The sequence below is a fragment of the Gossypium arboreum genome, chromosome 1, assembly GCF_025698485.1.
Source record: "Gossypium arboreum isolate Shixiya-1 chromosome 1, ASM2569848v2, whole genome shotgun sequence".
Lineage (NCBI taxonomy): Eukaryota > Viridiplantae > Streptophyta > Magnoliopsida > Malvales > Malvaceae > Gossypium > Gossypium arboreum.
Window position 1 is genome coordinate 13,454,111 of NC_069070.1, and position 11,968 is coordinate 13,466,078.

An 11,968-nucleotide genomic window follows, 5' to 3' on the forward strand; every position below is an offset into this window, starting at 1 on the left:
GATTTGGCCATAACGTCCAGGCCGGGTTTGGGGTGTTACACTTATACTTAACCAAGTGGAGCTTTCCTATCTTTCTTTGGTTTTGCTCTTCCGAGGAGAGATATAACATATCTTTCTTGTCTTACACACTTTGACTTGTCCCTTGACTTTATTGGGACTCAACAAATGTTACATCAATCAATTGGTGGTCTTATCCAAATATTCTTAATTCCAAGAATACTAGTCAAGTACTTTCTTTTTTTTCTCAACTATTTTAGTTCATGTTTAGTTAAACTTTAACTATTGTTTCCTTTTAATCTAATTGACTCAAGACCATCGTTACCGGATGCTCTCTATTGTTGAGATAACCTTTTCATCCTAGGGTTTTATTTTTTATAACAAATTGTTCCCAAACTATGCACGCCCATTAGATGCTCCTAGGGTGAATCCTTCCTTATCCAATACTTTCCTGTTCATTACGTGCTAACCCAGTGTTTTCTAATCTCTTAAGGCACCACATACGCATTTGGGTAGTTTTTATACCTAGTATTGTTCTAACTTAAGGCACCACATACGCATTTGGGTAGTTTTTATACCTAGTATTGTTCTAATATTGTTCTAACACTTATAAGCTTTTGCACCTATCATACCCTTCTTATGTTTAGAGCAATATTTAGGTACTAAGGTTCCGTCGGGCAGGATGTTACACTATGTATGTGTGACTAGTGCATTTTGATGTAAGTAAAAGTCTAGGTTTAGATAGATAAGGAACCGAAAGCTGGTGTGTTGAGTGTACGGCTTCTGTAGTATCTAGCGTTATTCACAATAATGGAATTCATTGCCAAAAACATGGGAAAATGATATCATCTCATTTTCATTACATGGTTGATGAACAGTAAAAGTGGCCACGAGTCGTTCATCTTTGTGATAGATGACTTAATCACTAACTGATAGTGATTGAATTTTCATGAAGGAAGATGTAATGGTTACCATGAGATAAATAATATCATATTGGGAGAACAAATATTATCCCAAAGAGATCAAGGATATCCTATAAGGGTAATACACTTATGAAAAGGTTATTGGACGAGCATTGACTAGTTGCTTTCATAATGGTATGTCGTTGGGGAGAGCTCAGTCACCATACTATAGTGGAATGACTTCGTCAGTAAATGAGTTTATAATTAATAGGGAAAAATCTGAAACTTAATTATAAATCATTTGAAAAACTACATATGTCCAATCGATCCCTTAACTAGCTTGTCGAAACCAAAATGAATTGCGTGTTTTAATAGAAAAAAACTAAATGATTAGAGAAAGAGAAATGAGAAACATTCAGGAATGATTATGGTTTTCTCCAATATGAAGAAATGGAATAATTTGAAAATGAATTTAGGTTTCCAAAAATGGAAATAAAAATGAAATTAAAAATGGAAACTTGCAATCCTATATATGATTACTTGAAAAATGATGGAAGAATGAGTTTATATTCTTGGATTGTTTTGAAGCCCAAAAAAGAAATTAAATCATTTGGCCATAGTGAACATGTTAATTTGTGATATATTGAATGAATTTTCTCAAAACTTTATCGGGGCTAAAATCGTCAAAATTTTATTAGGAGTAAAATCGTCAAAATTTTACCGAGGGTAAAATTGTCAAAAAATTTATTGGGTTAAATTTGGGATGAGAAAATTATTTAATATGTAAATATTAAATTTTATTTTGGAAAATAGAAAAATTGAATTGGGTTGGATCATATTACAAAGTATTAGATCAAAAAGGCCCAGGAAGTACTCGTACTTGGACTTGATGTGAGAGAGGTCGAAAACCCCTCATATAACATGAAGGGGTTAAACCTTAGTACAAATATAAGGGTGAGTCGTTCACCCCTCTCTTACTCTAAGTAGAATGTTGTTTTTCTATTTAAAATAAACCTTTATAACTCTACAATGGTTCTATCTTCTTTTCCTATAAATAGTGACACCGATTGAGCTATTAATAAAGCTTTTGAGAGATTGTTATTCTACCAAAAAATATAGAGAATTTATTCACAACTTATAAACATAAATTTCAAAATAACAATTTTACATGTGTCTATTAAAAAAGAGATAATATTCATTTTTACCCCCAAAAAAATATTAATTTTCATGTCCTTTATATTTTGGCCGAAATTAATTAATATTGTAACACCCCCTAACCCTGATCTGTCGTTGTAACATGGTTATGGAACATTACCAGACATTACAGATCAAATACGAGCATACACATAATTATTTAACATACACATTGCAATTTAATCATAATGTCCCTTTATTGAGCCCTCAAGGCCCAATTGATGTGTTAGAAACAAATCGGGACTTAACCGGAAGTCTAGAAAATTTTTTGTGAAATTTCAAAATTTTTCCTAAGTACAGGGCTCACACGCCCGTGTGGCCAAGGGACACGCCCATGTGACCCTATGACATGCCCGTGCTTCTGGCTGTGTACTATCCCATGTAACTCTCTGACTTACTCACAAGGCCAAGTCATACGCCTGTGTGCTAAGTCGTGTGGTCAATTTATTTTTCAAAAATTAAGTGTAGCTTTCACACGGCCAGGGCACATGCCCGTGTGCTAGGCCGTGTTCCTCACACGGCTAAGACACATGCCCGTGTCTCTGCCCGTAGGGTAATACCTGAGAATTCTGTTTTAAAATTTTAAGATGCAGGGGACACATAGCTTATCCACATGCCCATGTGTAAGCCGTGTGTCTCACACGGTCTAGTCACACGCCCGTGTGTCGGGCCATGTGGACTCAAAATGAACTTTATTCATCAAGTTTACCACCCCTGCAAATCTTGAACAACAAGCAACTCAAAATCCAATCGTTAAATCAATTCAAAACACATTCAAACACATCTAAAACATGTCAAATAATCAACCTAATAATTTAACCAATGTACCAACATAGGTATTTTACAAATAATTACTAATTCAATTCATTTAACTTCATTTAAACCAATTCAGACTCTATACCAAATTTCAACCTAAAATTTGCATATGTTAAATTCATTCATACTTCAACCAAAATATACCATTTTATAATCTCAACATAACTCATAAACTTATACATATAATCAACTAAAATCATCTTATATCATCATTTACAACCATTTCTCAAAATGACATACATATGACAACCTAGGTACATGCCATTACCAAAAGAAAATATACTTCACCACTTTGAGTTCGGGATCAGCTTTGGATACTAATTCAATGATCTATCTTTAACCTATGCACAGAAACAAACCGTATGCTGAGTATAAACTCAGTGGTATTTTTATAATCTGAATACTTATTAAAAAAGAATTTACAATATTTATATTTCTTAACACACATAACAAAAATCATTCAAACAAATAACCAATTTCCTAACGCATCATTCATAACACTTTCAATTTTCATCTCTTACTTTTTCAATCTCATAAGTAATAATCAAATAACTTTTTTCAATAGGATACACATCTCATTTCACTATATCAATAACCATTTCATGAACCCATTGGTTCATACATTTCAATTTCATTACTCAATTCAATATCCCAATCCAATTCATGTTCAAAATCATCAAATATCATTCATATTGCCAATTCATTTATTTTCCCCTATTAACAGCACTCAGACTTCGGCAGATACACAGATCCAACCAAAACACATCAGTATGACACCCAGTGCCTCATCAGCCATGCTGAAGTAAGTTGGTACCAATACCTCATCGAATTTATCTGAAATAATAGTTTGACACCCAATGTCTCATCGACTCGTGGTCGAAGTATCCTTGAACACTTCCAATCCTATGGCATGCCAACTATATCCAACTCAGTCTGATATAGTTAATAGGATTTCAATTCACTTTTCAATTTCAACCAATATTTATTCCAATTCAAATAATAACAATATCAATTGTTTGCCTCAGTCTACTTACCATACATATTAAACAATAAATTCAACAATTAATTATTAAGTTCGGATTATAGAAATACAAATCATAATTTTTCGAGTTACTCGTCAGCTTTTTCCTTTCCCTTCTTAGCCGAGGTCTCCGGCACAATGTTAGCTACGGAAATTAAAACAATTTAAAATCATCAATACACACAATTTCACATTAAATATTTCAATTGTTATTCAACTTTTGCTCACATTTCAATTTAGTCCCTAATCAAAACTAAATTTATTTTATTTAAAACTAATTTCATATTTTCATTCCAATCCCACTTTAGACTAATTTCAACTTTCAAATTTCACCATAAACCCTAATTTTGAAATTCTCTCAATTTAGTCACTATTACTTAAAACTTATGTTTTATTTTGCAATTCAATCATTTTCTCATTTCTAACTTGAAATTCTATCAATTTAACCCTTAACACTTCAATTTATTCAACTTGAACAACTTCTAAAAATCCACTAACTTCTAAAATTTCAACATAAATCAAGTAGTATTTTATTTTAGGATTCTAAAAACGTAAAAATTACAAGAAAATAAATTAAATTGACTTACCAATCAAGCTTTGAACCTTAAACCCTAATTTTTATTTTTCTTTTTCTTTCTTCTTTTCCCCTTCTCTGTTTCGTTTGTTTTGTTTATTTTAAATTTTCTTTCTTTCTTTTATTTTATGTTATGTTTAATACAATATAATAAAAATATAGTATAATATAATAATAATTACTTATATAATAAGCAAGTTTATTATTTTTAATATATGTATATTATTTACACATATGGAATTATATTTTCCATAGACTTCTCACTTATGGTTTAATTACTAATTTAGTTCCTTCACTTTTCCTTTAATCTATAATTAAACTTTCACCCTTTATTCAATTTAGTTCTTATACCTAATTATTCATAATTTAGACTAATTCACCTAACCAAAACTTAATTAACTACACAATTAATTTCATAAATATTTATTAAAAATATTTACTTAATTAGTTTTATGAAAATGGAGACTCGAAAATACACTTTCCGATAATAGTAAATTTCGGTCGTTACAAATATAATTGTTTATATTAATAAATTTAGTAAAATATGTACAATTAATATTTTGTATCAATCAAATTCATATATTAATTTTATTTATGTTCTCTATTTGTGTGTAACCAATTTGTACATATAATGTGTTTAATATTTAACTATCAAATTAAATTAATTAAACAATTAATTTAATTCATGTGGCAATTAAATACAATACCAAATGTATTTAGATTCTGTGACCCTGTAGGCTCTTGAAACATTGGTAGTAATACTAGAATGTTTCTAACATTACAAGTAATGAGTGACATCTAGCAATGCATCATTGCCACCCAAGTTAGAAGAAGTAGTGATTCGACATAACCTTTCTATGATAATTTTTTTCATGTATTATATCCTTTTATCCTTAATATCTAGATTGGACACAAGTCAGGAAATAGTCACACTTGTATAGTCCAATCTCATATTTCTTGATTTTCTAAGTAGGCTACAATAAACAAATAAGTGTGATATCTCATATCAACTTATTCGAGCATAGCCATGCATTTCTAATCTCACTCTATCAAGAGGCTTAAAATATGGCTCCCATTATGTAAGAGGGATAAATCTTTTCTTGTTCAACCATATCTAACTACATGGATTGTGCTATATCCAACATTAGTCTTTATAGTACAACCTGTTACAGTAGATGTTTTGACTGTATATAAATATGCGACTTATGATGTTGCGAAAATGATGATCTCAAGTCTAAGGATCGTATACGTAGTTATCACTATGAGTAATATTGTGACTATTACATAATAATCCAAGAAACATACTTATATCGAGTCAGTCCAATATGTTGTTCTCTAACACATACTTATGTATTGATTTTGGCATCCTTATGTCAATGACAAATCTTTGTCATCAATCAACTACAGATTAGTCTCAATTCATTATTCTTGTCCAATTCCACAATAATACTTGACTAAGGACCTTTTATAAGTAATTATATTCTCTTAGGAATTTATTACAATTCAGTTTATTTTTATGCACAGAAAAAGAAACTGAAATAATAATGGCAATGCCTTATATTAATAAACATGGTAAAATGAGTATGTGATTACAATCATTTCATGATTAGTCTTTGGGCATACTCTAACAATCTCCCACTAACGCTAAGACCAATCAATCATATATCTAATACTGAGTGACTTAGTGTGAAGATCATGCTTCTGCTATGTTAGAGGCTTCGTTAGTGGATCAACAATGTTATCATCTATTGGTACTCTGCATATTTCCACATCTCCTTGATCAATGATTTCTCGAATGAGATGAAAGAGTCAAAGTGTATGTGTGGATCGCTGGTGAAATTTGGGTTCTTTGCTTGTGTCACAAATTTGTTCTTGTCACAACGAAGTTCTATAGCATCTGATATGCTAGGCACAACCTCTAGTTCAGATATGAACTTCTTGATCCAAACAACATCTTTTGTAGCCTCACTAGCTACAATGTACTCGGCCTTAGTTGTAGAATTAGCTACTGTATCTTGCTTTGAACTTTTCCTATAACAACCTAAAATAGGACCTAGGAGATTTAGGGTAATTTAGGAATTTTAGCCTTAGAATGTTCAGATATTGCGACATGGTATATCGATAATATTTTTTATTATGATTTTCAAAAAATTAAATCAATTTTTGAATGCAGTTTTACCAATATTTAAAATTGAACCTAAAAATACCACCACCTATAGTTTTCAGGTTATTTATTCTTTTTTGCTTGTTAGTGCCACCCCTTGTTCTCCTAACCTCTCATCCTCGATTTTCTTTGTTTAACCTTCACTCCTTTGATTTTCACCATTCCCTAAGTAGTAAACCTTCATAAATTTTCAAAACAAATCCCAAAACTCCATAAATTTCATCATCTTCTTACCGTGTGAGTTTTTAGGGTTTTCTTCTAATCTTCTTTTTTCTTTCATCTAAGGTAACCATTCGTCTACCCATTAGTTTTTAATGTTAATTAGTCTTTAAAACTAAATTATTAGTCATTAAATCGCATGTTTTGATTAATAGCCGAAAATAGAGTCGTTAATGGTGAATTTCAGGATTTTCAGTAAAAATGTGGTTTCAAAGTGTTTTTCAATTAGTTTTGACATGATTAAGTGGTTTCTAAACTTTTTTGAAGTTTTGATAAATATTTATTGAGTTTTAATGGATTTTTGAAAAATAGCCATAAAACATGTCGAAAAAGTCGATAACATGAATTGAGAATTTTTATTTTTATTTTTTGTAGTTTAAAGGTTAGGAATTAGTAGTAGGTGAATTGTAAGGTGAACAGAATTGGTTTTAGGTGAAAATACAGAATATAGAATGAGGTATTCAAATTTAAAGTTTGTTAAATTAAAGGTTTTGGTTACATGAGAACTTAGTTTAGGCTTATGTTTTTTATTACTTGTGGTAAGTCCTTGGCTGATTTTTTAATGTATTATTGTGTGAATTTATTGTGTTAAAGCTTTGGATTCACTAGGATCATCTACGAGTTAGAAAAGGCTAGTTGAGCTTTCGGCTTCTTAACAAAAGTGTATTGGTAAGTGCTCAGAATCATTGCTTGTAGACACGAGTCATGTGTATTTAGGAATTTAGTAGTAGCCTAGACCACTGCTATAAATTCTAAGTGTAAGCTTTCTCATACCTATGTTATCTTATGAATTATGTGCTTATGTGTTTATAAATATGTAAATTGAGATGAGATGATATAACATGTGAAATGTGGTTATGATAACTATTCTGAAAGTGAAAATGTATACATGTTATGTATATGTTAAATGTTAGTGAAGTGTTTTGCTAAAAATGCAAATATGCAGTGATAGTACACGATAATTAGTAAGTGATATGTGTTTGATTTCGGATATTTTGGCCTTGTAATCTTGAAACTGTTGGATATAGTTGGCATGCCATAAGATTGTGAATACTCACCTATATATATAGTGATTTTGGGCATTTAGGCCTTGGGACATGTTGGAGGGATAAGGGAATATGTCCTAAGATCCATTCAACGGGACATGTGAGGGGAAATAAGGAGAGTGTTAGCTATATGCTTCACTTATAGGATATGTTGGACTGTAGAAGTCATTCAGTGTGACTGAAGATCTGTGTATCTGATGTGTAGTGATAGTGCCCACTTTATATTTCATACCTCAAGTGTCAATTTATCATTATATGTGATTGTGTGAAATGTGATACATGATTAATGGAACATGAGTATGTGATATATGCTTGAATGATTACGTAAATACTATGTAGGTGAACTAATAGATAATGCATGAAAAGGTATTATCTGACACTAGACATAAGAATATTGTAATTTTATATATATATGGTTGTGTTGTGGATGTATGATGACATGTTTGTGTAGTGGTTATTCTAATCATTCAATGAGCTTGTTTAAGCTCACCAACTCTTTTTAATATATGTAGATTAGTGACATTTCAGTGTGAGCGGAGTGGTTTTTCCGAGGGAGTGAGCTAAGGAAGACTTGTTAATATTTTATAGGTATTCATTATTTATTTACATTTTAGGGAATAAGGCAATGTGGTAGACTTGTTTATAGCCATGTTAGTTCTGAACATTTTGCTGGTTATTGCTTTTGTTTAAGAGGTTTATGAGTTACAAATATGCTTAGGTTTATGAACATTGATGATGGCATGATGTTTCTTGCTTGTTCACGTTTTTGATGTTTTAAACTGTTAAATTTAGCTTTTGGATGATTATTTATCAAAGTATTTGATGCATGATGTTTAGGAACTAATTTGGAATGGTCTAAATACTTTTATATGTTGTACTTTTGTGGTCTGAGGTAGAGGTATCGATATTCATGTTTTAAAGACGATACATCTATGTTTTGGAATGTGCAAGAAAGTCATAATAGAGATTTGGTATCGATACCTTTGCTTGAGTATCAATACCTGGGGTAAATATATTGATACTCTATAACAGGTACCGATAATTTTCAACAGTATGACTTTTGTGCGAGAAAGAAAATGTATGTTTAGTATCGATTTTCCAAGTGGTATCGATCCCACTTAAAGAAAATATTGATAGCCTAAGGTCAGTATTGATACCTAAGTGTTTAACTTTGAAATTTTTCTAAGTAGTCCAAACGCTTGAATTTTTAACATGATTAGTTACATTGATGTATGTCTAGCATCGTTTAATGATGATTAATGTATGTATGTCTTAAAACTTGTGCAAATGCAAAGAATAACATGTGTCAATTTTAATAAAATAAACACTGTAATGTACAAGTAGTGAGACAATGGTGCGGCATCTTTATATTCGGGCTCAACAATCGGGCCGGGTATAAGATGTTACATTTTCAGCTCATAGCGCCACCATTAAGGCAAAAAACAAAACCCAATTGTGGTCGTGAAGCATCCTTGTTGATTTGGAAACTAGCATCAGTGTAACCTTTTACACTCAGCCCTTCCTCACCTCCATATATAAGGAATGTATCCTTAGTCCTTCTCAAATACTGAAGGATATTTTTAACTGTGACCCAATGACCTTTACTTGGATCTATTTGTTACCGACTCCTCATGCTTAAAGCATACGATACATATGCACAAGTACATAGCATGACATACATGATAGATCCAATAGCTGAAGCATATGGAATCTTACTCATATGTTATCTCTCTTGTGAAGTTGAAAGACACATTTCCTTCAAGAGTGAAATACCATGTCTCATAGGTAGGAATCCTCTCTTAGATTCTTCCATATTGAACCTTGTCAGTACTTTTTCTATATATGTACTTTGGCTTATACCTACGAGTCATCTTGATCTATATCAATAGATTTTGAGTCCTAATATGTATGTAGCCTCACCCAAGTATTTCATAAAAAAATAATTTCCTAACCAAGTCTTAATAGACTATAGGGTAGATATGTCATTTCATATGATAAGTATGTCATTTACATACAGTACCAAGAATTTAATAGTGCTCCCACTAATTTTCTTGTAAACGTAACGCTCATATTCATTTTTTATAAAAACAAACTCTTTGATCACATTATTAAAATGAAGATTCCAAATTTGAAAGGCTTTCTTTAATCCATAAATGGATCTTTGTAGCTTGCATATCTTACAAGCATATTTGGGATCTAGAAAACCTTCAGGTTGTGTCATGTACATATCTTCTTCTAGTCTCCTATGAAGAAAAGTCATTTTGATGTCCATCTACCAAATTTCATAATCATGAAATGCAATTATTGCAAATAAGATTTGGATGGATTTAAACATAACAATAGGAGAAAAGGTTTCGTCATAGTCTATACCATGAACTTTTTTGACAATCTTTAGCGACTAATCACCTTTTATATGTTTTTAAATTACCATCCATGTCGGTTTTCTTTTTGAAAACCCACTTGCACCCTATGTGTGTAACCCCTTCAGGTGGGTCAAACAAGATACATACTTGGTTTTCTGACATGGAATCCATCTCAAACTACATGTTCTCAAGCCATTTCTCAAAATCTGGGCTCACCATCGCTTCTTGATAAGTCCTAGGCTCATCTGATCCATGAGTAGAATATCACCATGTGTTATAATAAGAAATCCATATCTCTCAGGTACATGGTGTTCTCTTAAAGATCTTCACCATAATTGTGTTTCCAAAAGAGTTTATTTTTCTACAACAACTTATGGAACCTATTGTTGCTCAATCTTTGGTTTAGTGATATGTTGTTGTTCTCAAATTTCTCAGAGTTCTATTCTTCTACCACTTCCCTTTTTAGAGACAAACTCTCTTTCAAGGAAGACTCTTGTCTGAGCAACAAACACTTTGTTCTCAGTGGGATTGAAGAAATAACATCCTTTAGTTTACTTAGGATATCCCACAAAGATGCACTTTTGAGGTTTGGGTTCGAGCTTAGTAGACATCTAATGTTTAACATAAGCTTCACGACCCCAAATCTTCATGAAATACATACTAGGATATTTCCTAGTCCACATCTCATATGAAGTCTTTTCAACCGATTTAGATCGAACACAATTTAGTGTGAAAATAATTGCTTCAAGTGCATGTCCCCAGAAGGAAGTAAGAAAATCAACATGACTTATCATTGATCAAACCTTGTCTAACAGTTTTTCGTTTCTCCTTTCAGAAACTCCATTCCATTGTAGAGTACCAAGAGGTGTAAGTTGTGAGACAATCCTACATTCCTTAAAATACTCATCAAACTCTAAGCTTAAGTATTCCCCTCCTCGATCTGATCGAAGTGCCTTAATACTTTTACCTAGTTGGTTTTGTATTTCATTTTTAAATTCCTTGAAATTTTCAAGGGCTTCAGATTTATGGTGCATAAGATAAATATACCCATATCTACTAAAGTCATCAGTGAAAGTAATGGAGTATTGAAAACCTCCTCTAGATTGTGTGTTCATTAGTTCACATATGTAGCAACCCATTTTCAGTGGTGTCAAAAATAGTAGTTTTGGGAGCACAATTCTGATGAGTAAATTATTATTTTAATATTTATTTAATGTCTAGGGGATTATATTAAGGTCATATTGAAATTTTGTTAAGAAATTTTGATGTTTAAATGGTTAATTAGGTGAAAAGGACTAAATAGTAAAAATCGTAAAAGTTGAGTTCTATTAGTTAAAGGGGTCCAACGGCTATGAAATCTTAAACTAAGGGACTTGAATTCTAAATATACCATTTAAGGATATAGTGGATGTGTAACAACCCGTTTTTAGTAAAATTAGAATAGTGGTTTTGGGACCACAAATCTGAAGTTAAAAATTTTATTTTAATGTTATTTTTTGATCTATAGCATGATGGTATAATAGTATGAAAATTTCATTAAGAAATTTTAACATTTACATGTTCAATTTTATAAAATGACTAAATCACGTAAAGTGTGAAAGTTGTGTTCTTCTAGCTAAAGGTATTAATTAACTATAAAACTTTAAGGTGGAGGCCCTTACATGCTAATTAG